This window comes from Toxorhynchites rutilus, chromosome 3 (assembly GCF_029784135.1).
Source record: "Toxorhynchites rutilus septentrionalis strain SRP chromosome 3, ASM2978413v1, whole genome shotgun sequence".
In the NCBI taxonomy this organism is placed as follows: Eukaryota; Metazoa; Arthropoda; class Insecta; order Diptera; family Culicidae; genus Toxorhynchites; species Toxorhynchites rutilus.
Window position 1 is genome coordinate 246,681,918 of NC_073746.1, and position 26,089 is coordinate 246,708,006.

The window sequence follows — 26,089 nt, forward strand, 5'->3', positions numbered from 1 at the left end:
ACCCACGGTCGCAAAATCTGCAAGTACCGACCATTGGCCGTGGAGCTCAAGGAACTGTGGGGGCTAAGGGAGGTCCCAAGAATTGTTCCAGTCGTTCTCTCTGGAACTGGAATTATCCCGAAGACACTTCTGGAAGCGCTAAAGGTGTTGAACATCGAGAAGGAATTGGCCGGCATCCAAAAGTCGGTCATCCTTAGCACCTGCGCGATTGTCCGACAATTCCTCGGTCAGGACTAAAACAGCACGAGCATGCAGATACGTGCATTCCGCAGAGCCTAGTCCCCCTTTGGCATTCAGAAGCCCGGGGGCAGGTGAAAATTCTGGCTAGGTTCGCCTAGTTAAGAAGTGAGATAAGTCTGCCAAAAAAAAATAACTATCTTATTAATTTTTTATGACTATACCTAAATTTGCACACAGTGCGTATGATTCAATGACTGCTTCCGCTGACCACGCTCTCCACACTATCGTCAGTGTATTGGTGTCGAACGGGCAATCAATGCCGATGAACGAACAAAAGATTACAGCGCTCGCTGTGGAATAATTTCTCCTCTCGTTGACTTTGATTTGCTTGCGCACTCCACTTATTCTCGTATGTGGTCCGGTGCACGCAGTCGGGGCGCGTTTTCGCTTTCGTGTACGGAACGCACCACTGGCTAACTCAATTCACCAACTCAATTGTTCTAACACAGTCTGATGCGAAAGAAAAGAAACCACAACAAAAGAAACCACTTCGACTTAAGGGGGTATTCTAGTGTAGAGACACGAATTTCGGACGTTTTTTCGAACTCCGTAAAAATAAAACAAAGAATATTTTTACTATCCATTATATCATTATTCGTTTATCTATCTTTCAACAATAAAACAAAAATAGGACGGAAAAAAAATATTCATAATTAGAATAGTTACATGCTGGTGAAGTGAGGGTGTTCAAAAAAAAGTTGTGCCATGGCGTACACGATTCCAGTCCTTCTGGTTATCTGAAACAAAAAAAATCGAACAGATTCTGAATCAGTAAAGATGTCGCTATGGCATGAACCTCGGACAAGTCAAAAACATGGGTTTTAACAAAATGGCGGCCGTTTGAAAACAAAAATGCTGTTTAAAACGTTTTTTTTTGCGTTTACCGATTTTTTAAAAATAGTAAAATTAAAAAGTTATAATTTTTTTATTGGTTCATGCGATAGAGAGATGTATGCAGATTATTTTCATATAAATTTGACATAAATCGGTTCAGTAGAACTTGAGATATCGTGTACGCCATGGCACAACTTTTTTTTGAACACCCTCACTTCACCAGCATGTAACTATTCTAATTATGAATATTTTTTTTCCGTCCTATTTTTGTTTTATTGTTGAAAGATAGATAAACGAATAATGATATAATGGATAGTAAAAATATTCTTTGTTTTATTTTTACGGAGTTCGAAAAAACGTCCGAAATTCGTGTCTCTACACTAGAATACCCCCTTAAGAAAGAACGATGATGGACGTTTTCGTTCAAACCACCGCAGGAGCTATCAATAAATACATCCGATACGAATGACTACCGATTACCGAATGACATGTTGAGTTGATATAATGTAATTTGGGTATAACTTATGGTTTAAAACTAGTTTTGAGAGAGTCTCCCCAGAAAAACAGTTATATCTCTGAAGGACTGATAGATAGATGTTATGTTTCTTGAGCAAAGTTTCATGAAATTTATAGCTCTACAATGTTGCTGAAGACATAACTCAACTATCTCGCAAGTATAAAAAGTTTTTTTTTCAATTTTCACTGTAACTTAGAAAGAGTTTAAATGAAAATAATGAATAGTATGAATATTGTTTGTTTTATTTGTTCAGAGCTCGAGAAAACATCCGGATAATGTGTACACTAGAATACTCTCTACGAAAACACTAGAAACACAGTCCAAATTTCTACTTTTAGACGAAATATTTCAAATAACTAGAAGGAACCGTTGCGAAAAAATGTTTTATCTTCAGTTTTAACCGAAGAACACTCACACTCTCACCACTAGATAATACCTTTATTACATTCGGTTTGAAATACGCTGCACTTAGACGCCACTTTTAGCCCGGTAACAATACACAGCGTTGTTCCTTTCACATGTGCCAGTCAGCATTATTTTTGTTTACGTATCTGACTATCTGACTTCCGTTCAAACGACTCGATTCGAACAATTTCAAAAAAAAAAAATTCTTGTTTTCTCTTTCTTTCTCATTTTCTTCGGAAGCACGATATGCACGGTGACTTTCTACGATTGTCTTCGTAGTGGTATTGTTGTAATCAGATTGTATTTCGCTGCTGCTCTAGTTGCTCCTTTAAGTCGGAACAATTTGAGGAGCACAAATTGGACCAATCAAAACGAGGCACATAGCGCGTTTGGATAATGCTTGACATTTCACAATTATTCAATTGCTTATCTCAAGAAAAATAAAATGTTATTTATAGATAACATTTTTTTTAGATGCGTAGAAATATTTCCTATCAACTGATGAAAACATCATTGCGATCTATTAAGAAATGCTCCAGTTATAAGCATTAGAAATCCTTCATTTTTTCCTACCAGTTCAGTGCCTAGATTTTCATTTTACCCCCTATATTTTCCGGTTAAACGTAGTCCTACGTCAAAAATAAACATTACATTGCAAATAGAGAAATTGTTGCTCAGTCTATATTTATTCGATAAATATCTCCGTTCGGACACGTGAATGCCACCTCAGGAACGAAGCAGTAGAGTCGGGAGAGCTAATACCAATAAACACATTTGATTTTTTTTTAGTTTACCGCAATAAGATTGGACGAATTATCACATACAATTGCTTCTATACTTGATTGAGCAGTAAAATTAATATTTCCTAATCTCGAATGATCCGAAAACATGAATAATGATCAAACAAACGAACGGAATTCGCAAAAAAATGACGTTTAGTAGACAGGTGAAAAAACGCATTTGTACAAAAACTAGAATGGGCGATTCGTTCGAACGAACAATTTTCGAAAATTCGAATGTAATACGAAATATAAACACAAAAGGAACATATTTTCTGTTTGTTTGAGAACAATAATGAGGATGAACATCTCGTTCCGCCTGAAGCTTCTAAATTTTTACGAAAATTCAATGATAGATCCGAAAAAATCACAAATAAGTCCGAACACAGACCTAAATTCACATAAACTCTTTTCTGGAAAATTCACTTTTTGTTATTTCTGGCAAAAAATATTATTTTTATTATATTCCTTCAGAATGCATCGGAATATTTGAAATAACTCTTCAGGAGAACATTTAGAAGGCCTCAAAAGGACCGATTGATGGTTTTGTAGAGACTGTTGAAGATAATTGATTGTTGATTAATTCTTGCCTTTACGAGAGCAATACACAAGCAATTTGTTCCTTCATAGTAATAAATTAATGCAGTATTCATCGCGACAGTCGGTGACACATTCGATCACAGGCGATCATATATTCGTTTCCCCAGCACCAATATTGAACGTTTCTTAATCACTTCAATCCACCTGTTGCGACGCATGAAAACAACAAAGTGTGCGTGTCATGCAAAAATATAGAAGCACTCTCGCCAGACGGCATTTGAGGCACCGGGTCGATGCTCCCATCGAAAAAATTGCCCCGTAGTCAGCTTTCTCTTCCAATTTTCCGATGTATCGAGCAAAACCTTTCCAAAACCTCTCAGCATCAGCAAGAAATATTGTCTGCTCGCTAGCTGGATTGATAGTGGGATTTGCAATCAGTTCAAAACAAACGGAGATTTTGCAATACTGCATCTCTCCACGTTGCCCATACAACAACAGCATATGATTCGAAGTGGCTTATGGATAGTGTATCTCATAAATTGCCTCTTATTGGCAGCACATGTTGGTAAACGCAGAAATAGGTAGAACAAATGTATGGGAAATGAGAATGCTTCCAATTTTCGTTAATTCAGTCCGTTTATGGATTAGAGGATTAAAATGTACAGCATATTGAACAAATCTGGCGAAAGTTATTAACGACAACTTTATTTAATAAAATCTTCTGCTTTACTGAAAGACGTAGTCCTACGTAAACAGTATGGAACAATACATGTTCATGTTCTTTGTAAGTGATTGAAAATCTTGAACGAGAATTGTATCTCAAAACAATTTGATATTATAATGACGAGATTTGGTAGAAATACTAGGAAATTTGTAATAAAAGGAAAATGTAAAGGGTCAGTTAGAGAAGATTGAAGAGTTCTGCGATTGGACCCATGAACGTTCGCTTGGTAAGAAAATGTGAAGGCTACCTAAAATATAATGAAATTAGTAATTTTGGGCAGCTGACACCTTATGTAAAATGTTTAAAAAAATCGGAAATATTCGCGTCAAAATCGGCTGATTTGGCGTGGAATTGCTCTAAAAACAAATAAACAAAAAAAAATCTACCAAAAGATTTTGATGAACTCATTCATATTTATTTCTTATCGAGTTTTTTTTTTGTTTTTGACATGAAATCTACGAAGGAAGGTTCCGTTTTTTTCGATATATATATATTTTGAAAATTATTTGATCCTGTTTCGACTGAAAATTGCAAATTATATTAATTTAAAAACGCGCCTTTCTCAAAACTGTATTTGTCACAATTTCACAAATTTAGAAAATGTCGGAAAAGGGAAGCCCAGATGCAGATCTATTAGCCCCTTTCTGAACACTCATGAAACACAACGACCTGTAGAAAACATAGTTAAAGAGTTATTTTTCATCCCATTTATTTATTTACTAGCTGACCCGGCAAACTTCGTCCCGCCTAGAATTTATTTTTTGTTATCATTATCTCCAAACATTCACGTTTTCTTACTAACTATCATTCATCATCTAATTGACCCTTTACAATTTACTTTTAATATAAATTTCCTAGGACTTCTACCAAAACTTGTCATTTGCACTAAAACCTTCACATACCAAATTTGGCTCCATTTGCTTGATTAGTTTTCGAGTTATGCAGAAATTTGTGTTTCATTTGTATGGCAGCCCTCCCCCCTATAGAGAGGTGGGAGGAGTGTCTAATCACCATAGAAACATTTGTTGCATCCTAAAACCTCCATATACGTAATTTGGTTTCATTTGCTTGATTAATTCTCGAATAATGCAGAAATTTGTGTTTCATTTGTATCGTGTTCATGTTACATTTTTATCGTATCGATACATTCTGTTCCGTTGTTCAGTAAGACCGGACAACAGAGACAGATGATATGATCATTGTAGTGATATTAATAGCACAACAGTCCGATATCTCTTGTTGCAAGCAGCAGAGCTTGTATGGATGAAGAGAGGCCAGGACTCCGATCGTGAATCGATCTCCATCACTGATGATTGTTGCGTGGACGCGGTTATTCTACAATAACACACAAAATTGGTCAATTGATGACCCTGATTTTTGAACTCATTATCGATCGCTAAAGGTGGAAACAGAATGCCGCGTTGTGTGTTACTTCTCATCAGCTGTCATTGCTTGCGTTTTGTACAAAAAACATTCGCCCGAAGCAGTCTGTTGATTTGCAGTCACAATCTAGCATTCGCGTATCCACTTTTCATGTAAACAAAAACAAAATAAAATTCGTATGAAAATCTTGTTCTTGTTGTGTCCACGGATCAGTTGAATGTTTTTAAAAACAACACATTGACATATCCGCGCAGGCGGTATTGAGCTTCGTTTACTAGTTTAGGGGAGCGTGAAAGAATAGCTGATTTTCAGTCGGAATGAACACGTTTTCAAAATTAAAATTATGAATGAAAATTAGCTTTTCCAAATCAAACTAGTATTCTATTTAAATGAAAAACATTTTTGTTTGCATGTGGTGAAAAAGTCTCATACGAAAATTGTTTATGAAGACAACTCTATATTATGATGAGAAAATTCAGCAACAATGTTGGAATTGTTTAGCCATATGGTTGAATTAAATTCAGAAACACGTGTTTCAAGTAATCAAATAACATAATGTGAAAAATTTCATTCAAATTTTAGAATTTGAAAACCGGCTTCGTGTCTTCTAATCTGATAGAGATTACACTAACGAGTTTGGGACCCAAATTATGGCCCTAATTTGAAGTTTCCACCAGACGTCGACACCATGCCACTGTCAACGCGAATTCGGCGCACGCAGTTTGGAACAAATGTTAGCGTTTAGTACAACGATGCTAATGACGCAACGCATTATTGTGTTCGACTAAATGGAAACACACATATTTAAAATGAAGTGTCGAAGCACAATTGTCGCAACGCGACGCATAGCGCGGCATTCTGGTCCCACCTTCAGTAAGCGAACGCACAACCAACGTGGCTACGAAGATCCCTTATATCGCTTACCATGATTCCAATTGTTTTGAAAAAAAAAAAAAATGTTGAAAGCACTATGTTCGGGAATCAAAATAAATTGAATAAAATGGTTAAAAATTACAGTTTCGTTAAATAAACTATTTCGGGAGTCTCCGTAGCCACATTGGTTGCGCGTTCGCTTAGTAAGCGATCGATCGTGAGTTCAGAGCTCAGGGCTCTCAATGACCATCTTTGTGTTGTTACGTCCACGCAACAATCATCAGCGATGGAGATCGATCCACGGTCGAAATAAGATCGATTCATCCATACAACTGCCCTGCTCCGCAAGAAAACATCGAGCTGCTGATCTAATAATAACTCAACAATGATCATATCAACTGTCTCTGCTGTCCGGTGGCCTAACTGGATAATGGAAGAACAGAAGGGATACTCTTACGCCTAAATGGCTGTGTAAATGTACCATATGCAATGGTATAGAAGGAATACTCTTACGCCGAAAAATGGCAACTGTGTAATGTGCTAATTGTAGATATAATAAACATGTGACATGTACACGATTAAAGTTAGACTCTGTTACAGCTAAAATGCTAATGAGCCTAAAATACACAAATGGGATAAAAAAATAAACTATTACGACCCGTCATTTTTTCTAGGTTCTGGGTACATTCTAAGTTCATGAACAATCAATAATTACTATACAATAAGAATCTTCCAGTCACACCTCTCATCAACTTTCTTTCCGACTTTTCCTGAAGGCTGGACTGTAAATATATTTAGAAATATAAAAAAATCACTAGTTAAAATGCAAACAAACCAAATTTCAAATTTCAAAAATATTGAACCAGTTATGCTTTGAAAAATAAATCTACATGAACTGAAAAGCAGGCATCTATGTGTATCTTCCCCTCAATATTTGAAAAAATATATATAAAAATTCCTAAAAACAATAAAAAAACATCATTTCATGCATCTCTGTTAGTAAAATGTAAATTAACTGGTTCAGTGAGATATAGATGTACTTCAAATATGATTGAGCTCACTCGCAACGATATTTCCAAATAGCGACTTTGCGAAATTATGGCTAGTACTGGTGGTGAATGATTTTATTCTAAACTAGTGTGGGGATACCATCTGGTCGGAGTTAAATATCAGAACACCTGTCACAATTACGATCATGGCCAAAACTTGATGAATGATCTTTTGAAAAATAAATAAATAAAAACGAGTTGTATGTGATCTGCACTTCAATAAACTACTCAAACCTATTTTAATCTATTTATTCAACACTAGCTGATCCGGCAAACTTCGTCCCGCCAAAAATTTATTTTTCGTTATCACATCCACGTTTTCTTACTAAGCGCTGTTCATGGGTCCAATCGCAGAATTATTCATTGATTGATCTTCTAATCTATCGTTTAAAATTACCTTTTACTATAAAATTCCTAGTACTTCTACCAAAACTCGACATTGTAATATCAGATTATTTTCAGACACAATTCTCGTTAAAGATTGTTCAACCACTTGCAAATAATATGTTTTTTCCGTTACGTTACATGCCAAATTTAGTTTTATTTGCTTGATTAATTCTCGAGTAATGCAGAAATTTGTGTTTCATTTGTATGGCAGCCCCCCCTTAAAGAGGGGGGAGGGGTCTCAAACTATCACGAAAACCTTCCACGGCCCCAAAAACCCCTACATACCAATTTTCATGTTGATCGGTTCAGTAGTTTCCGAGTCCATAATAATCAGACAGACAGACAGACAGACAGCCAGACAGAAATCCATTTATATATACAGTAGAACCCCGATTATCCGCGAAATAGTCTGGCTAGCTCACCGAAATCGAAATCGAAAATCGCGGATAAACCACGAAATAAAGATAGTTCAGCATGAAAACTATGTTCTATCTATACAGAAACCATTAAACTATCCATCTGTGAGGTCGTGTACATTAGTGATCAGATAATTTGATCAAAACAAAAAAGCAAGTGCCTACCTCTCACTGACAAATTTCGGGAAGCTCTATAGAATGACTATGGAACTCGCTTTCGCGGATAACCCGCACCGCGGATCATCCGCTCGCGGATAATCTGTGTTCCACTGTATATATTAGTGATAATTTTAGCTCGCTGCGGAGGTACATTATCTTGCAGTAATATCTAACCACATGGATCTCCATATTCTATTGTTCAGATCGATCGCACTTAATTTTTTTTCAAACTTTTACTTTCACTTTTTTTTCAAAATTACTAGGTGTCTTTAGAGTTTGATGTCAGCGGTTCCTTCTGTAGGGGAAGAATTCGGTTTATGTTGGGACAGAAGCTTAATGTTAACACATCACATGTTAACATTGATCATAGTTCTTATTACAAATATAAATATCAACCCAGAAACTCGCCAAAGTCGTGGAATAATTTCTCTAATTGTAACTTGTATTCAGAATGAGACCCTAAATTAGGCATCAATAATCAATTGCTAACTGATGCAGATCATATAATTGGAATCAGGAAAGGTTATTGAAACTCAGATCCCAATCATTCATATTAACTTTTACTGTGCGACTCACCGGAATCGTTGTTACAAATATTAATATCAATATTCATTGATGAAATCACACCAGGACTACTCCCCCGCGAAAACCAAACAAAGCAAGTTCAGCACAAACCGAAAATCCCATGAATATTAAGATACGATAAACTCAGACATTTTTATTGCGCAGTAAAACATACACCAGATCAAAGCGATAAACAGCGCGAATCCGCTATCTCTTGATGTTGGTTTTGATATCAACCAATCTCCTAAGACCGACAAACAAAGATTCAAAGAAAGTGAATCGAGGCGCAAGGAAAATATACAAAGGCAAGAAGAGGGAAAATATTTGCCTGACATATACGAGCACTTATGCAAACAGCCAACTCCACTCCAAACGCACGCAGACGCTGGATTTTCGCCCCCTTCTCGCGGGTTTGCAGCCGACAGTTCCAATCTGTGATTGACAAGCCGGTAAGTCCGACGCTCTTTTTTTTTGCTTCCTTGCGTTAGAAATATCACAATCACCGAACCGAAGTGAATCAATCGAAATCGATTTCGTTCCAAAACCCAGCTCAAATGTGTCGATTTGATCTGTCGGTTAAGCGAGCAACGGAACCCCACCCACGCTCAAGGTACAAGGCCTCATGCTTACGTGCAGCAGCAGATGGATTGTGGGGGGAGAGAACTCCTTTGTCGGAAAAATATTTTCCCCAATCAATCCGCCACTTGACGCTGGTTTGATGCAGGACGAACGATGAACCCCGACGACGATAATGGAATTACGTTGGAAACAATAACAAATTCTTGTTTATCATATTAGAAATATTGACTGAGGGTTCTGCCCCTCCTGTTTGAAGGATGAATCTTCCGGATGAATTTATTAGTAATGTCATTGGTAAAATGGTATATATCATTCCGCAGTCCTTTATTTGTCCCACAGCAATGAACCATGAAAAATAATTCACATAGCATAACCCTGCAAGACCCCACAACCCCCATTGGCAAACGCTGACAGTGTGTAACAATAACACAGGTCGACCCTAAAAGCCCCACATTGGGTCGCGCCGCACCCCACAAACAGCCCAACCGCACACACACACACACATTCATCTATAATGTACGAAAAGGTCCATTGGCATGTGCTTTGATATCCGACAAGAACTTGTGGGACTATTGTTGCTCCTCTAGTTTCGCTGTCTGCGCATAATTTGAATACTTGTTGCTGCTCCCTCTCTGCCTTCGCCTTTCAGGACTCTGAAAGCCTATTGACATCGAGCTAAACATGGAACGGGGAATGGACTAACTTTTGCACTGGGGTAGTTAACGTAAATACAGACTGATAGTCTCTCGGAGGCAAGTAGAGAATTGAATTATATCACTGGAATGAAGGATAGCAAATGGATTCCGGAATCGATACGTATGCGCGAAAAGTGGGTGAAGGATAACTTTTTCATGGAAAAGTTTAGCACTGGCTTTTAACACACAACAGTTGTTGTAATTTGGTTTGTTGAATTTCGTTTCGAAACATATTTCTTTGGTATGATTTGGATACAATTCTGTAATTGGCATGGTGTATAAGTGTTTTCCTGAGAAGTGGCGAGCATTTTAAATCGTGACTTCGCTCCATACAACTTATTTCGAGGCGCTATGCCGGTCGAATGTCATTTTCAAGTTGAATTTGCCCGAAAACGGCCTCGTAGTAAGTGTATAACGACGCAATCGAATTTTATCAGTTTAGTCTTCTTGAGTGTTTATTTGCCTCCAGATTTCGCTCCGCGTTAGTATTTGGTACTAATTTTCCTTTGAAAATTCTCAACCCAGACCACTTCTTTGTCCACCTACGGCAATTGAGCAAATTCGTTCATAAAATAAATGAATGGGAGCTGTTTTCGCGTGTTCGGATTTCAACTTTTATACGGAGTGTTAGGTAATCTACTGCGAATCTCTTAGAGCAGGGTTTCTCAAAGTGGTCGATATCGACCCCTTGTGGTCGATCTCGGTTTCCAAGGGGTCGACACGAACGAAAACTGATTTTGGGGGTCGACGAGGTCTAAACATCGACCCCTATTAATTAACACAAGTTTTCATTTGAAACATTCAATATATTAGTTTGGGGAAAAAGTAATCTAAAAATAAGGGTGAAATTCAAAACTATTTTCAATATGCTTCGGATTGTCCGATTTAGGTCAAATATGCACCGTTTTGTTGCAAAATTTGTTGCCATTCTAAAGGTGACTTCATAATGTCTCTATCATAGAGTTCTTGGTCCTTATTGACGATAAGGTGTAGCAATAGATTTTTAGAATCTTCTCTTCATCCAAATTTCTCATCACTCTGAACATTTTGCAATAAGAGGAAAAGGTGGTAATCCCTTGGTGTCGGATTCGGACTATGTGGTGGATGCATAAAAACATTCCAATTTAGCTCTCAGAAATCTGTGGCCTTGCGCTGTCCTGATGGAACACAAAACCTCTTAGCCAGTTTTGAACTTTTCTGGTCAATCGCTAGCTTCAAACGGTCCTATTGTTGACAGTAGAGATCTCAATTTATGATAATGGACTAAAATAAAAATAAAAATTAGAAAAAAAAATAAAAAGATAAAACAGTTAGTTCTCAAATGGGGATCAACATAGGGTAGGAGCCTGCCTGTTGGTCTCAAATGTTCCTATCTCACGCCTCCACGAAGATCATATGACGACATTTTTAGATCGGGCGTGAACTGGAAACACACACCTGGTCTTGGCTCCGAGAACGGGTGTCGAAAGTGGCTAAGTGAGGGGGTGCGAGCGAGTCAGAGCGCTATATCTCTCCCGGGGAAGGACTCCCGGGTCATGGAGGCCTTGCCAACCCGCTGTCTCCCGGGCAAAGGAGATACACCCAGAAAATGGAGCTACGTTCACGAAGATTAATTAGAATGCGATCACCCGAGGAGGGTCCCCGAACTGGAGCTGGTCCTGGAACGGGCGTAAGAGCGAGCGGCCAGCGGCTGGAGGGCGATGTGCAAGAGCGGGCCACCAGCCGGGTTCAACCCGAAGAGCTACCGCCAAACGGAAACAGCAGCCATCGACATCACCCAAGAAACGCTGCGCCTACGAGACGTGTTGCGACTGCCAGACGACAGTCGTCCACACTTGTGGGTACCACTAGGCGCCGGATCATGTGGACACACGAAATGAATGAATTCGTGATCCGCGCCTATTACATCTGCACTGCTTTGGAGACGGACATGAGCGGTCGCCCTCGAATACTAACAATGTTCGAGGACGCGTATCCAGAGTTCGTCGGGAGGCTTGATCAGAACGCGATGAACGCGAGGCGTAGAGCGATAGTACGCAACAACATGCTCTCCCAAACGCAAATCGACGAGATCAAGCAGCAGGTGCAGAGAGAAATAAGCTCCAGGAACAACAGAGCAAGCGATGTGTCGAGACGAAGTTCAGTACGGCTGAGCAATTCATTCGCGAGTGGGGCACGCGAATCAGCACCAGTGGAGGCCACAGTACTACAACCCCCTGAGCCGGAAGACCCACAGCCAGATCAACCACTACTACGCGATCTGGTCTTCCACTACGACGGGGCGATCTCACAGTTCCTCGACACAGACCCATTGTCGCGCCCCAGGATCCCGAAGTTGCAGCATTCCCGCAGGCTGACAAGTGCAGTAAAGCTCATGAACGAGCACGTTCTTCCGCTGCACTTGGTTGATGCTGAGAACATGGAGGAGCTGCAACTGAAAGTTTACTGTGCTGCTGTGGCGACCGCCAAAAGTTTAGGATACCGTATTAGGCCAAGAGGCGGACTGCTCCAACATCTCCGTGAAAGGCGTGAGCCTCCATGGCGAAGGAGATTGGAGCAACGGATCCTAAACAAGCGCTCCGCAATTGGAAGACTGATGGCGTACAAAAGAGGCAGCAGATCGGCGAAATTATGTCGCCAAGTTGCTGTGATCGTGCGACCTACTGAACTTCGCCAGCTGGGAGCTCACCAGCTGACGGAAAAACTCGACACACTGGTACAGCAATTGAGCGTCCTGACTAAACGGCTGAAACGTTACTCTGACTCTGCAAAGCGCCAGGAACAAAATCGGATGTTCAGAGATAACGAAAAAGCGTTCTACGACCACATTAGCGACGAGAAGCCCGACTACCGCGAAGGTTTGCCAGATATTAGCGATGTGACGAACTTCTGGGCTGGTATTTGGGAGACCCCAGTACAACATCGCGACGGGCAAATGTGGTTAAGACGGGAGGAGGAGAGTTGTGGTGAAATTGGAGAGATGCCAGCTATCATCGTCGAAGAGAACGATGTCCGCGAAGCCTCGCGGTACCTGAGGAACTGGGCAGCACCGGGCCCCGATGGAGTTCAGAACTTCTGGCACAAGAAGCTGACCGTCGCACATCCAAAGATAGCTGAGTGCTTCAACAAGGTGCTACGTGACCCACACAACCTTCCTGAATTCGCCACCCGTGGCGTCACCTTCCTCCTCCCGAAAGACAGCAACACATTGAACCCATCAAAGTACAGGCCGATAACGTGCCTATCGAGTCTGTACAAGATATTAAGCAGCATCATAACCGCCAAAGTTTCTGCCCACTGCGAACAACACCATATCATCGCAGAAGAGCAGAAAGGATGCAGAAAAAATACGCATGGCTGCAAAGACCAGGCCATCATCGACGCAGCCATAGTCGGCCAGGCGGTTTATAACCAGCGGAACCTAAGCATGGCCTATATCGATTACAGGAAGGCTTATGACTCCATACCTCACTCGTTTCTCGTCCGGGTATTGGAGCTCTACAAAATTGATCCCGTCGTCGTTAGGTTCCTGCAGCATGCGATGAGGCAGTGGAGCACGTCTCTGCACCTTAGTGATGGGGAAAATGTGTTGCAGTCTAGAACGCTGCAGATAAAGAGGGGGATATTCCAAGGCGACTCTTTCAGCCCGCTTTGGTTTTGTCTGGCACTGAACCCCCTCAGTAGGACGCTCAATAGAAACGGTCATGGCTATAAAATAAGGTATGGCGACGGCGCCCACGAAGAAGTGACCCATACCTTTTACATGGACGATCTCAAGGTCTACGCTGATTCACGTCAGCGTCTAGGTGTAGCTATCCGGGTTGTCGAAGACATAAGCAGGGACATCTGTATGGAGTTCGGCCTCGACAAGTGTCGCTGTGTCCACCTGCTGAAAGGACAACTTACCGAATCCGGAGGCTACGAGGTCTATGACGGCGAGTTTATAAGAGACATGGTTCGTGGCGAATCCTATAAATATCTTGGATTCCGACAGCTCACCGGGATTCGCCACTCCGACATCAAGACGGAGCTGCGAGACAAGTTCTTGAGTCGAGTGAACTGTGTCCTGAGGACTTTCCTCAACGCGGGGAACAAGGTACGCGCGATCAACACATTCGCGGTTCCCCTGCTGACCTTCAGTTTTGGTGTAGTCAAATGGAGCAAAACTGACCTAGAGGACCTTGAGAGGAGGATGAGGAAAGCATTCAAAGAGGCCGGAATGCACCATCCTCAATCGGCACTGGAGAGAGTTTCACTACCACGCAAAGAAGGGGGACTTGGAACCGTCGACATTTCTGCACTGTGTGTTGCCCAGGTACGACAACTGCGCGAGTACTTCGCAGAACGCGCCAACCAAAACGCGCTATACCGGGCTGTCTGCGCCACTGACAGAGGATACAGCGCTCTGCACTTGGCGCAAGCGGAGTACCAACTAAACTGCAATCTGCAGACAGTGGAGGAGAAGATTGCAGCTTGGAAGCAGAAGGCAGTGCATGGTGCCCACCCCCATCAACTGGACCGGCCACACGTCGACAAGGCCGCATCTAATCTGTGGCTAACGCGTGGTGAACTCTCTTCAGTAGTAGAAGCCGACATGATAGCCATCCAGGACAGGATAATGCCGACGAGAAACTGCAGGCGGTACGTCTGGCATCAAGACGTTGATGACATTTGCCGGATGTGCCATCAACCAGGTGAAAACATAGAGCACATTATGGGAGGCTGTCCCGTTTTGGCCAACGCAGCCTACACCGAGCGCCACAACAACGTGGCCCGTATTGTTCATCGACAACTGGCGCTCCAATGTGCTCTACTGGAAGACAACGTACCAAACTACCGGTACCTGCCTGCACCTGTCCTGGAAAATGACCGTTTCAAGCTGTACTGGGATCGCACTGTTCTGACCGACCTCTCGATCCACCACAACCGGCCAGATATAATGGTTTACGACAAGAGCGACCGCAAAGTCACCATCATCGTTGTCGCTATTCCACTGAACCAGAATCTGGAGGAGACCCACGGTCGCAAAATCTGCAAGTACCGACCATTGGCCGTGGAGCTCAAGGAACTGTGGGGGCTAAGGGAGGTCCCAAGAATTGTTCCAGTCGTTCTCTCTGGAACTGGAATTATCCCGAAGACACTTCTGGAAGCGCTAAAGGTGTTGAACATCGAGAAGGAATTGGCCGGCATCCAAAAGTCGGTCATCCTTAGCACCTGCGCGATTGTCCGACAATTCCTCGGTCAGGACTAAAACAGCACGAGCATGCAGATACGTGCATTCCGCAGAGCCTAGTCCCCCTTTGGCATTCAGAAGCCCGGGGGCAGGTGAAAATTCTGGCTAGGTTCGCCTAGTTAAGAAGTGAGATAAGTCTGCCAAAAAAAAAACAAAATTTGAAAAAAATAATTTGTACGTATTTTACTGTTTTACTGCAGACACCATACACACCAATCGCAGATTCAGCGGCCTAGCTCGCATTTTCGCATTTATAAAAGCAAGAGTGTAAAATGTACCAAATTTCCTCTTTGTTGACCTCCATTGTTAACACCCTGTAACTCACAACTGAAAGAACAAACAAAAAAAAGATTTTTTTAGTGTGAAATGTCACATTTACAACGAGCCTATACTAGAAATTGCACGATCGATATTACGCGAGATATTGATTACTAATGTCAGCTATCGAGAAAATAATGGATAACTTTTTCCCCAACCTAATACTATCAAAGTTGTATTACGCGAATCAACTTGTTATAAGGATGACTAATATTTCAGTAGAACATGGTAGGTTGGGTAAAAAGTAATTCATTATTTTTGCATAAAATTAAAAACTTTATTTGAGCCATTTAGGCGTATCCAATTTGGGTCAAATATGCACCATTTTTTTATATTTTGTTGCCATTTCAAGGTAATTTCATAATGTCTCTCTCATAGTAGTTTTGGTGCTTATTGGCGAAAACTATAGTGATCGATTTTCGCAATCTTCTCTTGATTCCAATTTCTTATCACTCAGGAAATTTTGCAATGTGAGAAAAAGGTGGTTATCACTTGGTGTCAGGTTCGAACTAGATTTTATTACTTCCCAACCAACCTCCCAGAGTTTCTGGTGAGTCACCATAGACATGTGGAGCCTTGCGTTGTCCTGATGGAACAAACACTTCTACTGTTTGGCCAATTTTGGCCGTTTCTGGCCAATCGCTAGCTTGAAACAGTCTAGTTGTTGATAGTAGAGATCTAAATTCAGTGTTTGGTTATACGGAATAACTCATAAAAAATTATTATCTTTAAGTCCCGCCAAATACACAGTGGAACCTTCCTGTTCATTAGTCCTGGTTTAACCACCGCTTCAGCTGTTTCACCACGCTTTGACCACGATTGTTTTCGCACAATATTGTCGCATGTGACTCATTTTTCATCCCCAGTCACTATCCGTAAAAGGAATGGGTCGATTTTATTCCGTTTGGCCAAGGCTTCGCAGATGGAAATTCGATCAATCGTATTTTTTGTGCTAATTGGTGTGGCACCCAAACACCGAAAATTTTTGTGAATGTAGCTCTACGCAAATTGTTCAAAACTGATTTATGATCGAGCTTTAGCTCCTGGGTGATGTTACAGCCAATTTCGATTTTTTTTTGATTTTATCGACAATTTCGACGACAGGCATGCCTGTGTTTAACATCAGAAATGCCTGAATATAATCGACAAAATCAAAACTGCACGCAATTAGCTGTTACAGTGTCGGTACCATAAACACCATTTACAATATATTCGGCTTGGCTTGCATTTTCACCTCTATCAAATGTACCGAATTTTCCCTTTGTTGACTTCAATTGTTAACACCCTGCAACTCACAACTGAATGGAACAAACGAAAAACAGCAAAAGGTTTTTTTAGTGTGAAATGTCACAATGACAACGAGCATAACCTTGAAATTGTTTGATCGATACTATACGAGATATCGAACACTACAACCATCTAAGAGAAAATAATGTTGGTTGAATTTATTTTTCCCTAACGTAATATTATTGTTGTACTTACAAAAACTTAACACGGCTCATCGACATAAGTTCATAAATTCGTACAAGATTGGAATTTTCCAAGTAAAAAATGTGAACAAGTTCGTGCGAGATAAGGTGTTTGTGTGTACAAGTCTTTCAGGCACGTTTTGACTTGTGCTATATTTGACACATATACTCGATTTAATAGAGGGGAGTCATGATCAAATTCATGCTCTTCATATTTTATTGTATGACAAGCTTGCACTTATGTACCAAATTCTGAAAATCTCTCTCAAATCTTATCTGATTATCATACAACTTCGTTCAGCCGGCAAAGAGTTGTCAACGATCAAAACCTTGCACCTCCGACGTAATCTCTTGTTTTTGAAACTTTGTACCTACACCCGGTACAGAAATGAAAGACGTAATCCTAAATCAAAATCCAAAAATCCAAAATGCGAAAGCAAGCTTAGTACTGCACAGTTTTCTTTGTGCATATTGTGAGAAAGCTTTGTGAAGCTTCATCGGAGCTTGAATGATAATAAACTCATCTATTCATTCAATTCAACAGATAACAACTTGATTACATAGCTAAACGAAGCGAGCTAAAGTAAAGTGATTGAAAAAGAATTAACAAAACGCTTAGTTCACCTATGTTTGTAGATTCTGCGTTTAATGATCCCCCTTAGATTTTCAACAAGATTCAAGTCTGGAGAGCGAGCCGGCCAGTCCAAAAAAATAAGTTTTCGCTGCTTAATCCATTGCTTAGTTTCTTTGCTGGTATTAATAGTAGCATTGTTTTGCTGGAATGTGATTTTTTTGCGACGATATCCACGCAAAAACGGTGATGTGAAAGCTATCTTGAGCTTTCCGGTTGCACAGAATCCCGCCCAAACCATGTACGAGTCTCCACCGAAATTCCTGGTTGAAAAATACTGTTCCTCCTTCCGTAAATCACGCCAGTACCCGTTAAAACCAGCAGGACCATCCAAATTGAACATTTTTTCGTCAGTGAAGATAAGCTATACATTGAAGAACTTTGCGTTATGGTATAAAGCAAAGGTATTCTTTTGGAAACATTCTTTGTCACAACATGTCCCACTGTCGGTTCATGTGAGCTTTGGCAAAACTCAGACGTCTTCCGATGTGAGATGGTGTAAGATGAGGAGCTTTAAAATTTTAAGCCCTCTTTGTGTGAGGATTTTTTACCAAAAATTGACGAATTGACACCCGAGTAACATTTAAATTGAAATATTGCTTTATTTGCATAACAGCTTCGAATATGCTTTATTTGCATATTCGAAGCTGTTTTAGCTATTTCCCGCTTATACCGGTCAGAGAGCTTCGATTTACGTGGAGCTCTCTCCTTCTTACCGTATCCTTAAGGATTCACCAAATAATTGAGCACAACTTGATGGGACCGTCCAATCCGACAAGCAATTTCTCTGATACCAACATGTTCTTAGTGAAATGCATCAATTTGTCTTTCTTCTCTCTCCGTGAGGACTTTTCCATTCGGCATTATCCAGATTTATTGATCAAAATAACTGAAACAACGAAAAATGTAACTGATCTTATAGAAACTTGACACTTAAAAACTACAAAAACATTCGTTCACTCTCAGCGCTTGCACACACACATATGAAAATCACGCAATGTATGGTGGTCTCCAATACCTACATACTAGAATATAAATTGAACCATGATCATCACTTGGTCTTATAGAAGTTGGACAGAGTGTATACTTCAATTCAACCGACTTCTCACATATCTTTGGAAACTCTGAAACATGGTGTGATTCTATAATTATGAATATATTCAATTGATTCTATAGCATCAATTCAACCGACTTCTTACATATCTTTGGAAACTCAGAAACATGGTGTGATTCTATAGTTGTGAAACGCAGTACAGTCATACCTCGATATAACGTAACTTTTTAAGATGTCTATAATTAAAAATAATTAAAAATAAACAATACAGAAATAGCTTTTGGAGTATAAATTATTTCAAATAAATGTTTCTAGTAAGTTTTCAAACAAATAAGTACCGTAAAATGGCGTAGCATTGATCTTTTTCTCACTGTTTTGTGAATATCATTTCGTGAATAGTTTTCATTTTGGATCTCAATTTGGATAGCGGAATTATACAATAAAGTTAAATTAATTTAGTTCTGAAAACTTCTGACGCATATCCAAACATGGTTGAATTTGTACTGAATGGACATTTCACAAACGTAAACAATTCATTTAGACTTTTGTTCTTCCATTCTATTTTTATTACAGCGTTTGCAGAACAAAATAATTCGTATGATTCTAAAATGTAATAGATTCACTTCCTCATCTTTGATGCTGGACGCTCTTAAATGGTGAAGCAAAGAATTGTTTATTTAACTATGGTGTTTATTTTTAAAGTAGTTTACGGTTTGCTGCCTAGACGATTTTTATTTTGTCGTTTTTATAGTACATAGTTGGAAAAAAAATAAAAGTATAGTAAGTATAGTAAGTTCCGGTCTAGGAATTTTTCGTAAAGGAAATTTTCTCGATTTCTCTGAATGATCAATGCAAACAAGGCTGGCGGTTGGACTTGTGCTCTGGTGGACCACTTGGCTGCAAGAGCCTCGTCGGGACCGTATCGGCTCTGCGGCGGACATGACTGAGTATTGGCTTGTCTTTTGACATTGCAATTTTTTGAAATTATATCTGAAAATAAAATCAGTGCGTTTTTTTGTGTTTGCTAAACTGATTTCAATGCTGAGAAAAAAAAATATCTTTTACATAATTCGTCGTACTGAAACCTCTGTAGGAGAGGAGGCGGGATCATCATCATCATAATATCGCCGATCGGTACTTTTAGCTGATTGAAACGATTCAGGAGAAATGTTTATCGATTCGTGTTTCTTTTACCTGAGTTCATTTAATTATTTTTTTATAAAAAGGTACATGTGGAAAATCAATGTACGGATGTATTACAGCTCACCACAATTTCCTTTATGAAATACGCCTACCTTCAAACTTCAACTTTCAGCGTATGTTTGAACATGTTTCAAGAACACAATTCAGAGTAATTTCCATCTGGAGATAAAGTAAGTCAAACAAAGAAAACATAAAATAAATATTGATACTAGAGATGAAACGGATATCCGGTCTATCCGGCCAACATTTGCTACCGGCCGGATCCCGGATATTGGAAAGAATCAACACAACATGAATCATAACAAAATAGCTAATTAGCTAGCTAGCATAGCATAGCAAAATAATTTTTCCATAACTAAAAATAAGGTTTGATTACTGGAATGCCAGATTTTTTAAAAATTGAATTAAATATTGTTCAAAACATTCATTTATGGAAAGTACTCAATTATGATGAATAAATAATACATTTTCAGAAGTTGACGATGACAACCAATTACGCTATGCTTCGTATATCATGTCAACCTCAAACAACAGTTTTCGCTGTAATACTACTGCAAGGAGCTCTAGCAATACTTGCCCTCGATGGACTACTTAGACTTTAATGAACATCAAATGTAAGGAGCGTGATTGCGATCGATTCTAAATGAGGGGCTCAGAACGAAAGGGGTGTGAGTGACTTGATCGATTTCTCTTCAGATTTCTCTTCCTTGCAGAAAACTTGATACTCAATTAAAAGATATCCATTCGAAATGGAAAATTTATTCATGGTTCAATATTTTTATGTAAAATTGTGTTTATTTCTTCTAAAATGTAATCCTTCATTCGATTCATGCACACATGCAGTGTCTTCCAGTTTCGTATTCGCAACTAAAAAGCCGAATATTCGGCTGCCGGATATCCGGCTATCCGCCCTTGAAGCTTGTCGGATATATATCCTATCCTTTTCATCATCAAATGATACAAATTTCACTTCAATTTTTTCAAACTTTTTCCTCTACTTAAAACTGATCATATTTGTCTACAAACATTATCTCATTATTAATACTGCTTGGTGATAGAAAATTAGTCTTTGCGCATTTTTGAGTAATCATGAACAGCTTCGCAGCAATCAAAAAAACTTTTTTTTGCTTCGATATAACGAAACGAGAAAAAAAGTGGCCTTATATCGAGGTATACGCAAATAAATCCTTGCAAATCATAGTTATTTAACGTTCACCGAGTAAATTTATTTTATTCGATTATACGGAGTGAAAACAAAAATCAATACTCCGGATAATCGAGTCCGACCTGTATTAATACTGATTGCACTTCTACTACATTCCAATAACTATATGGAATTGAGTCAAATGTTAAGATAATCAATCCAATTAGACGCAGCCCAAAACAGAGGTTCTGAACTGTTTGTCAACTTTATTTCCCGTCACTATTTTTCGTTCCTATTTTTGGCTTCAAGCAAAATCAGTTAATTAACTGATTTCACAAACGCTGAAACATTGCTAAATTCTTTCTAATAATAAATCCAGTTAATATATACGAAGCGAAACTGTAACAAGAGCACTTATCTAGCACACGATTTTTTTTTGCTTCTCATGACTAACGCGTTTCATCATTATATCACCCATTGATTTCAAGGTTTGTCGGTTTGGAATACAAAACCCGCTGAAGGTTCGGCGAATAATTACGACTGCCAACCTCGCCGCATCGGGCCGGCGTTGTTGCCAAACAACCGCCACTGAAATCAATAGCTGAACCTCCTCTTCGTCTCGGTACCACCCTACTTTTTTTGAACTCCACATCACCCCCTTACCCTCCGTATCAGTCTCGTTTCTCACCTGGTTTTGGAGATGATGTGATGTACCACAGAGCCGAGCGACCGAGAAACCACGCGGATGAAAATTAATCCAATTTCTGCTGCTACTCGCTGAAACTTATCTTGCTCCTGCCATTCGTCGTGACAAAGCAAACCACCTCGAAGGCCTTTATTTTACACTCCTATTCACGAAATCCGCCTCGATTCAATAGACACTACTACCACATTCCCCTCGGCGGACACAATCACATTCTAGTTACCCCTTAGCGATCTACGGTTCGATCGGTTCTCTTCGTTTGATTGCACACCGAACGGTTATTATTATTATTCGCAATAACCTTTGCGGAGAAAACCGCTCAGATTGGCTCGTTTCACTGGTTTCAATGTTGTTTGGGTTTTCGTTTCGTTGTTTATTTTCGCAATCTCTTCTACAGACGCTGTTTACACATATTAGCAGCGAGATTAGATTTTTTTTATCTCTCTTTTTTATTGTTTTCACATCGTTTACCTTTCGTCTAAACAATCACACATGTAATAGTGTTAAGCTCGCTGCCATTTGCTTCCTACCTTCATTCACTACCAGGCTAGGCCGGATTTCATAAGAGTTGCACCGCTCCGCACGCTTCAACCATGTGTTGAATGTGTTGTGTCTCACGCGGGAAACACGCTAACCGTGTGCAAGGGAACACGAGAGGCGAAGCGGAGCAAAACAAAAACAAAAAGTGGGTGAGAAGAGTGATCGAACGATGGCAGGCAGTGGAGTCCCCCCTTTACCGGACGATTACTAAAACATATGGTCGAAAAAGTTGGAGTATTTGATCCAAAACGCAATGTATCTCTGCTGACGAACCGTTTCGAGCTTATTTGCATAAGTGTGAATCAACGAATCGACGAGTTTTGTCACTTCAACACGTCTGGTTTTTGTTCTTGTTTTTCTTTTCGTTTCCACTCCGACTTCCAGTTTGTCTTTTATTTTTAGATTGTTTTTTTTCCGCAGGCGGAATCGAATCAACAAAATTGATTTTTTATTCGATTAATTCCTGCGAACCGCAATTTCTACATTCTACAGAGACCAAGACTTAACAATTTCGCAAAACAGCTTACACTCTGATCTCACGACGAGAAGCAGTGGGGAACAACTCTCGGCCGCGTTTATCTCCCGATAGATTCTTCAAACTCTCCCCGTTTCACAGAGCTGAAGCTCTCCGGTGCTCACAAAACAACTTCAAGAGCAAATAATTCAGCTGCTGCTTTCGTTCGTCTGTCTATCCTTTGTCCCGCACTGCCAATATTCCGGCCTTACGTTACGACCGACCACTTTCCGGTCCCGTGGAATGTGTGTATGTTTTGATGAATTTCACAGATTCTCAACAAAACAAGGCGAGTATATTTATTTTCTTTCACACTGTCTCGCTGCACCCCAAAATGACCACTAGCTCAGAGGCTGGTTCCCCACACTTCATTTTTCATCCGTATACCATCGGATGAGCTTCGGTATGCATGTTGCATTTTCCGATCACCACATGCGACCAACACACGCGCTCTACATGCATCGAAAGTGTGTGAAATACACAAAAACTCACTTTTGGGGCCCTTGGGGGCATCGGAATCAACCAAACCGGCTGCAGGTAGGCAACCAGAGAGCCATGGAACATATGACAACCGGATTGCCTTCACTTTCCATCTTCATGTTTCATTCTTCTGCACCTTCGCACTACACAATCAACAACGTCACACACTCGCGGAGAGATACTGTGCGAACGAGCCCTCGCCCTCCCGTTGTTTCCGCCCACAACTACACTCGCGTGGTGAGGCGGAGAGGAGGATGGCGTCGCAAAAATATGAGATGCAGAAGAAGAAGGACCAAAAAAAAACACCACGCACACTCTCGACTTGCGTTTTGACCCGGAGCAAATCTTCGAACCCGACCGAACGATGCCGCGTACTCCACAATACTAACGATACAGTTATTTGGGAGCTTTAATTCGAGCTCCAACGACATCGCATAGCACAACAGTGCGCGGCTGATCTGCGAGTTCCAGCTAGTCGGCTCTCTCTCTCGCTGTCTCCTGGTGGCCGATGCACTTTTGCTCCCCTCGGCTGGAGAGAATTTTCCTCGGTTCTCACCGAAGGGCCTTGCATGGTCAGCTCTTGGTCGCTCTGGTGCTCCACATTCGCACTCGGAAAATGTTTCGGAGAAAGTGACGCCTAGGGATGCTCGTGAGTTTTCCCTAATCAAAAAATCACGTGCCTTCCATGACCGAGTGCTGAGCAGCATCGGTCATGTATGGCGTGGTGATAATTTGTCGTTGAGATCTTCCATCAAATAGAATTCTAGATCAACATGTCAAAAGGGTCTATCTTTTTTGATCGATTCTCTTCACCGTCTTTCTTTTTCCACGATAACCACGGCCTTTCAGACAGATTATGCTCCAGTTTTGCCATGTAGTTTGATTAAAGAGGTCCCCTTTTAAACTCCTTGTCGTCGAACACATCAGGAAATCCTATTACTGCTGAGTTCGAATTGCAAAAATTTCATGAACTCTGAGGCTATGAGTTCATGCACATTTTGCAAGTGTGATTGAACAATCCATAGTTTTTTCCCCGTGGAAAGAAACCATTCTTTGAATAGAAAGAAGCTTTCTATGAGATTCTCGTGCATGTTGCCGATTTTTCGGGTATGTTGCCAATTGAAGTCTGCTGAACCGACTGCACAACGGGACGACTTCATACAAATGCTGGCCAAATAAATAAATAAATACCCAAAAATTAGTTTTAGATAGTATTTAAGGTATTAGGGCGTTCAAAAAATGAATTCCGAACACTTCCATAGTTTCTGAAAAATATGATGCTTTAAACTCGTACACTCGTGCTAATTGAAACTAATTGTCACCTGTAAAATTATTTTGAAAAAATCTATTCATGATTCAGCTTTTGCGATGACGATTTGTGAAAGAAATACAATCAACCTTTCTTTACTCAATGTTATGTATCTTGATACTCTCCCTACGATATTTATACCATCATAAGTGGGAGTTGAAGGAAAAATTAGCTTTAATGACAGGTATACTGCACATAGAGCCATATCAGTTTCTACAGCAAGCTGACGAAAACGCTGATAAAAAAATATTTCACCGTGAAACTTTGTGGATGGGACAACCTAGTTTTGGTATTTTTCATATTTTCTGCGGTAGCTTACAATTCATTTTCAGGGGGTTTCTGGAAATGCATTTTTTCCTCAACTGCCTTGGAATGAATGCTGGGTCAAAAAATGGATGGGAATAGGCAGGAGGATAAACATAAATATATTGGGTTTCTTGGAGAAAAAATAGACAATGATGAATTGAATGAATAGAAACAGAGAGATGCACGGGGAGGAAAAAAAACTTTTCCGGCTGATGAGGATGAAAATGCTAGTTTGGGGATAAAAAGAATGAGAGTAGCAATTTTTTATAAAGTGGACGCTGTATGAAAACTGCATTTGTTTTGCATTATGTAATACTGCGTCAAAACCTCTACAGTTTTTTACGGCTACTAGGCAACCTAATCAAAATGAGGCACAATTTCATACAATAGCAACAGATTACCAGCCCTATTCTGTATTCCGATGGATTTCTATTCCGTTAGAAACCGTTATTTCGTTCGAGTTATAATTTCGCATTCCCTATTTCGAACGTTTTGTCCATTTAATTTTCGGAGAGAAACAGATCGAACGGAATGCAAAAACAACTCGAACGAAATACAGAATGGAATTTTATCAAGTCGGTTGAAATATTTCGAATCGATAGAAATACAGAATAGGGGTGTACGTTATGTTTGGAGCATCCCAGCTATATATAATTAATTTCGAAATGTGTCCGGAATTATGGACACTATGTCTACATGTTTACGTGTTACGATATTTCAGGAAGCGGGCATTTCATTCATTTTTTCAATTTCTAAAAACCGTTTTTCGGAAGACGCGTTATTCGAACAAAATGCTTAAAATTCAATATTGTCCCAATAGTTACAATCAATTACACAATCAATATGCTTATACAGTAGAGTGCCAATGAATGTATGTGAAAAAATCGACCCTAAAATTTCAAAAGGTTACCCTATACAATATGTTCACCACCTCGAAAAACACCCTATGCAAAATTTCAGCTCAATCTGACTTGAGGGAGAGTGGCGCAAAGCGGCCAAAGTTTGAGTTTTTTGAAAATCGAAAAATCATACAAACGGGAG

The 26,089-nt window shown here is 40.0% G+C and overlaps 1 protein-coding gene across 5 annotated transcripts in view; it reads right to left on the reverse strand.

Annotated features, from left to right (window-relative positions):
- Positions 1-23,803, reverse strand: part of LOC129778971 (uncharacterized) — a 533,137-nt gene extending 509,334 nt beyond the window's left edge. Inside the window, exons 1-2 of one of the 5 annotated variants that reach the window (XM_055786184.1) lie at positions 23,446-23,803; positions 21,885-22,299 (exon numbers count right to left, since the gene is read on the reverse strand). The gene's annotated coding sequence lies outside the window, so the exon portion shown is untranslated. Of the gene's footprint in view, positions 1-21,884; positions 22,926-23,445 lie in introns of all 5 variants that reach the window. The other 4 variants (XM_055786183.1, XM_055786182.1, XM_055786181.1 and 1 more) reach the window with 4 other exon arrangements.
- Positions 23,804-26,089: the final 2,286 nt, after the last annotated feature.